Source organism: Euleptes europaea, chromosome 1 (assembly GCF_029931775.1).
Source record: "Euleptes europaea isolate rEulEur1 chromosome 1, rEulEur1.hap1, whole genome shotgun sequence".
Classification (NCBI taxonomy): domain Eukaryota; kingdom Metazoa; phylum Chordata; class Lepidosauria; order Squamata; family Sphaerodactylidae; genus Euleptes; species Euleptes europaea.
In genome coordinates this window covers 159,653,112-159,659,111 of record NC_079312.1, presented here as the reverse complement: position 1 = coordinate 159,659,111, position 6,000 = coordinate 159,653,112, and the positions used below count along the sequence as shown (strand labels likewise).

General features: G+C 49.8%; 1 protein-coding gene across 1 annotated transcript in view; it reads left to right on the top strand.

Annotated features, from left to right (window-relative positions):
- Window positions 1–266: 266 nt before the first annotated feature.
- Window positions 267–6,000, top strand: part of TEX2 (testis expressed 2) — a 132,053-nt gene continuing 126,319 nt past the window's right edge. The window contains exon 1 of the mRNA XM_056857476.1: window positions 267–323. The gene's annotated coding sequence lies outside the window, so the exon portion shown is untranslated. The remainder of the gene's footprint in view (window positions 324–6,000) is intronic.

The following is a 6,000-nucleotide window of genomic DNA, read 5'->3' as shown; positions in this document are numbered from 1 at the left end:
AAGAGGGACCCGGCAACCCTAGCTGGGCCGTCCTCCGCGCTTTCCCGCTTCCTGCTCCTGTCTCTTTGACGAGGAAGGCGGCCTCCTCCGCAGACCCCGCCCATCGCGGGGCGGGGCGGGGCGTGGCGGCGTGGCGCGGGCCGCCTTCTGTCAGTTGCCGCCGCTTCTCCTCCCCCTGTGGCCGCCCGGCTCGGACTGGGAGCGGCCGACGGAGCCCGGGCGCCGGGCAGGAGGGGAAGGGAGCCGCCCCGTCCGCCCGCCCGCCAGCCAGACGACCTCGGGGAGCGCCGTGCCATGCGAGGCCATGAGCTGCCGCAGATGAGGTAAACGGGGCGAGCCGCCCTTCCCGTCCCCGCGCGGACGGGCCGGCCGCAGGCGAGGCAGCTCGCCGACCCTGCTTGCGCGCCTCATTCCTTCCTCCTGGGGCCGGTGGGAGGAGGAGGCGGCCGGCCTTGGAGGTAGCACGAGCCCGCCTGGGCCTAGGGCCGGCTGCCTGGGTAACGGGGCGCGAGGCTCCTGTGGGAGCCCACATGGCGGTTGAGGGGGAGGGAGGCGGGCCGGGGAGCGGGAGGGGGGCTCGGGCTCCCTCGTCCCGGGAAAGGGGGAAAGGAGACAGGGAAGGATCAGGCTGGAGCCCCCGGGGAGGGGGGGTGCGGCGAACTTCCTCGGGGGCCCTCTCCGGCACGCAGGGGAAACGAGCCACTGAGCGTGTGCAGAGCGCAGTTCGTGTTGTGTATGGATACAGTTGGGGAGTAATCAAGGGGGACTCAGGAGCTTGAGTTCTGCACGGAGGGTCCTAAGCCCTGCTCACCCTGTTGGTCAAACAAACGGATCCTACTGGCCCTAAGCCAGCATGTCCCATTGGTCACCGATAGGGTATTCCCCCCTATCACGGAAACTACTAGCCCTAAGCCAGCATGTCCCATTGGTCACCGAGAGGGTATTCGCCCCCCCCCCCCATCACGGATCCTACTGGCCCTAAACCAGCATGTCTCATTGGTCACCGAGAGGGTATTCCCCCCCATCACGGATCCTACTGGCCCTAAGCCAGCATGTCCCATTGGTCACCGAGAAGGTATTCCCCCCCCATCACGGATCCCAATGTCCCTAAGCCAGCATGTCCCATTGGTCACCGAGAGGGTATTCCCCCCCTATCACGGATCCTACTGGCCCTAAGCCAGCATGTCCCATTGGTCACCAAGAGGGTATTCGTGATCCGTGATAGGGGGGGAATACCCTCTCAGTGACCAATGGGACATGCTGGCTTAGGGCCAGTAGGAACCACTTGCTTGACCAATAGGGTGAGCAGGGTTTAGGATTCTTCGTGCAGAACTCAAGCTCCTGAGTCCCCCTTGATTACTCCCCAACTATATACATACACAACAGTTCTCTCACTGCCTGGCTGCAGTGCTCTGGCCCTGCCTTAGAGGATGTGGCTCCGAGCAGGATGGAGCCCCGGAACCTTTCTCTCCCCCCCCCCCCAACTTAATCACTTGAGGCCTATTTGGGTTCGGTATTTGTTGCATGCTCCTACCATGGCACAGCTGCCTTTCCATGAGGTGCCTGTATGGGGCAGGTGTGCGTCTTGCGGCGGGGTGTGAGGGTCAGGCGGGTGGGATGGCGGCACTGATTCCAGAGAGCTGGGTGTGAAGCCAGGGTTTACACGGAGAGGAGGGGTCACCCCTGGAACATCAGCACTTTCACACAGCCCAAATAATGCACTTTCAATCCAGTTTCACTACACCTTAACGATCGTTTGCCAGTGCACACAGTAAAATCCACCTTCGAAGTGCATTGAAAGGGGATTGAAAGTGCATTATTAGGCCTATGTGAAAGTGCCCTTAAAAAAAAATCAGGTGCCGGTTCGAGAATATCTGAAGTTTCAACAGAGAAGACGTGGCTTCTATAGAACAAAGTGTTCTCTCTTCCCCCCCCCCTTCTTTTTTGTTGAGCAGTGATGACAGCCGATGCATACACTGGGGACTAAGGGAATACAAGGTTAAAGGGTGCAGCTCTCAAGGAAAGTTGATCTGTCATGTCTTTCTCCTTAGAGACGAAGGACTGCAGAGAGCTTTTTTGGTACCTGTGTTTTAACTAGGAGTGCATGATGCCTTGGACAGAAAGAACTATGTAACATAAAAAAAAATGGGGGAGCATGGAAGAGGGTAGGAGGTTCTAGAGAGGTTTGCTCTTGGAAGGTGACTTTTGGGGGTTGAGTGTACACAAGGAATAAGTTAGTTGTGAGGTGAAGGAAAAGGGGTAGATTCTGACTGGGAGTGAGGGAGACTTTCTCTAAATGTGTAGATTCTTGATTTCAAAAAGTCACAATTTATAGGATGTATGCTTGCTGGTGGGTGACTTGAATTCTTGCTATATTGTTAGGCGTAAGATAGGTGTTAGCAGTTAAGTCTTGTGGTGGGAGGGTTTTGTTTGATTGTTTGGCTCTGTGGCCAAAGCTTACCTGTAAATAGATTACTAGGTTCAACCACGGGGAAGAAGCTGTAATTTGGGTGGGGGGGAGCCTGTTTTCACTGGCCATTTATTCATGGGAGGTTTTGCCTTGGATTTGCCGCTCTCTACATGCACGTTTTCCCAATCCGGATTCCCAAAACTCTGCATGGGGGCTTATTTTTTAGTTTTGGAAATTCAGATGGGGAAAATGTGAATCTAGAGAGCGGCAAATCCAAGGCAGAACCTCCCATGCATAAATGGTCACCATGTTTTCAGATTAGTCTCTGTTGTCAATAAGTGGTGGTTTTTGCTGTGTCTGTGAAGCACAGCTGAGTTGAGACAGTAAAACAATATCTGAGCATTACTACATGAGGGGGAGGTTTGGGGGATGGCCCTAGGTTGATCACAGATATGGACATGGCTGTGTTCAGTTTTTACAGCTGGATTACATACTGATCTGTTCTGATTGTACAACTGGTGGAATTATTTCCGACTTGTACTCATGTAATAAGATCAAAGTTCATAGTTCTAAAGATTTAAAATTACTGAGGTTGGAACAACATGGTTGAAACCAACCATCCCTCCCCCATCCTTGTCTTTGTTACTTCACAGCACTTCAACTTGGTAAGAGCAATCCTTTAAAAAAATTAAAAAAATATCTTTGGAGGACTCTTAATAATTCATTCTGGTAAAATAACAAAGTGTGTTTTCTGGCTTCAGCGCAGATCTTTAACCAAATTGCTGTTTTTCTTGCAGAAATTAGTGTCTTGGGCTGTACATTAATTGTTAACTTTTCACACAAAATGCCACATAAAACTACTGAATTTAGATTTAGGTGGGGTACAAATGAAGTAAATATAGCTAAAGATGGGAGGCAGATAAAAGGTGGGTTGGTGAATGGCTGAGAAGGAGAGAATGAGGCAGGGAAAGGGGAGAGGCTATGGGAGTCGCCAGAACGGCAGAAAGAGGGAACAGTGTGGGAAGGGGGATACAGGGGAAAGTGAGGTACCACCCCACAAGTGCTTGAGGGTTCCTTACCATGCAACTGGGTCTGGTCCAGTGACTGGCACCACATAACTGGGCCACAGCTTCCTAAGTAGAGGTTGCCAGGATGTGGTGGGGGGGGGGAGAAGGAAAGCTTAAGACAAAGGGACAGATAAAGGTGGGTTGGCTGTTGTGTGGGAAGGAGAGGATTGCCAACTCCATGTTAGGAAATTCCTAGAGATTTGGGAGGTGTAGCCTGGGGAGGGTGGGGTTTGAGGAAGAAAGGGATCTTAGAGGGGTATAATGCCTTTGACTCCACCCTCCAAAGCAGCCATTTCGTCCATGGGATTTAGGGTTGCCAACCTCCAGGTGAAAGCTGGAAATTACTGGAATTGCAACTGCTTTCCTGGTGACAGTTCAGTTCCCCTGGAGAAAATGGCTGCTTTGGAGGATGGACTCTATGGCATAATACACTGCTGAGGTTGCTTCCTTCCCCAGACCTCGCCCTCCCAAGGCTGCACCCCCAAATCTGATCTGTTATGATTTCAGGAGATCTCCAGGCCCCACCTGTAGGTTGGCAACCCTAGAAAGAGAGAAGGAAGCAGGAAAAGGAGAGGCTATGGGGACTTTCAGGAAAGGAAAAGAAGAAATAGTGGGGGAGGGGAAAATGAGATTCCTCTGGTAAGTCTTTGCCGGTTTCCACTTGTATGCCAACTAATTCCTTGTCTCATTCTTCCTGTAACTCAGAGGTCAACAAAATAAAACTGTAGTGTATATGCTAAACAACATTTCCTTAAAATTCTACTATTGTATTTTCATTTAACCTCAAAGGCTTCTTAGTACAAGAGATGGTTACATTTGCTCAGAGGTTTCTCCATTGTTATGGCAAGCTGTATTTTAGCACTTTTACAAGCAGGTGTTTCTAATCTGATCGAGTACACAAGTGTGCAGTTGGATTGGGCTATCAATTGCCACATGCTCTATGTTCTAGTGGCAGGAACCTGGAGGGCTATCTGGATGCTGTTTTTCAGAGGGCAATTGGCCTCTAGTAACACACCTATTTATGATCAGGCTAATGTTTAATCAAAGGGTAGGTAACCACCAGCATGTGTTCCAGCAGAGGTACATCAGACCACTTGGCTTGGCACCCATAGCCACATCTCTGCCCAAGCAATCAAAGCACTGGCAACACTGCTGGAACAAGGCAACAGTAATGGCATATGCCCATCACTGCCTCTCATTCCTGCGCAACTCCAGCTGAATCCAAGGCAAATCCCTGAGGAGCCGGCAGCGCTGTTGGGGCTTGGCATGCTCCAAGCATCTCTCTCCAAGTAGGCCACTCAGCTTAACCTCCCCATTTTGTTTGCCACCCCACGGACATCTTGATAGGTAGAGAGCATTTTGGGGGGCACTTGGGCCCCAAGAAAGGTTGTCTACCTCTGATTTAAGGGAAAAATCACTTAAATATGGTGTCTAGGGATTATCACTTTAATTAAAATGGCTGTTGTAGTGTTTTACTTGCCATGGAAACTGTACAAACAAGCTTTTTTAAATGGTGGTTTTGATTATGAAAGTGGTCCAAAAGGTGCTTTGCCCGGAAGCATTTCCTTCTCCCAATGAAAAGGATGGGGAGAGGGTGTTCGTACATTGCCTCCTGGAACAGACATAAAAGGATGGCGGAGCAAACAGCCAAGCTGGATAAAATCTGCAGAGGGTGCAAGAGAAACTCTGCAAGTATGAGTTTGCATTGTAGATTGTTGTGTTTGTGGGGAGGCGAAAACAAATGCTGTGAGCTTCTCTCAGTAGATTAAATCTTCAGCCACTGATTAAAATTTGCCCCTGATTTGGTGGGGATGAGAAAAACCGAAAGCACAGGATTCCCAGAAGGCAAATTATAAGGCAAGTTAAACATACACAGCGGGCCTTTCCTTCCTAAGTCATACATGATGAATTTGCCTTTCAGAGTGAAACTACTATAACTCTCCTTTTTATTAATGGGTAAATGGAGCCCCGTGGCACAGAGTGGTAAGCTGCAGTACTACAGTCCATGCTCTGCTCACAACCTGAGTTTGATCCCGACAGAAGTCGGTTTCAGCTAACCGGCTCAAGGTTGACTCAGCCTCCCATCCTTCCGAGGTCGGTAAAATAAGTACCCAGCTTGCTGGGGGTAAAGGGAAGATGACTGGGGAAGGCACTGGCAAACCACCCCGTAAACAAAGTCTGCCTAGGAAACGTCGGGATGTGACGTCACCCCCATGGGTGAGGAATGATCTGGTGCTTGCACAGGGGACCTTTACTTTTTACCTAAATGGAGTTTAATGCAAAATAAAAATTAGTTGTCTTTTAAACCTGACTTCTAACATGCGGTTGAGCCTTGATTAGTCTACTCTGAGATCATTTTGGCCTTGTAGTGTCCTTACAATGGTACAGAATTAAAGAATGTTGTATATTTCCAAAATGTATGAACAAGAAAAGATTTAAAGGTATCTTTTCCTTCAAATAATGAGGAATAGTTTTGGTAGTAAGTTACATTTATAAGGAAGTGTTCCTCTTATTCAGAATTAG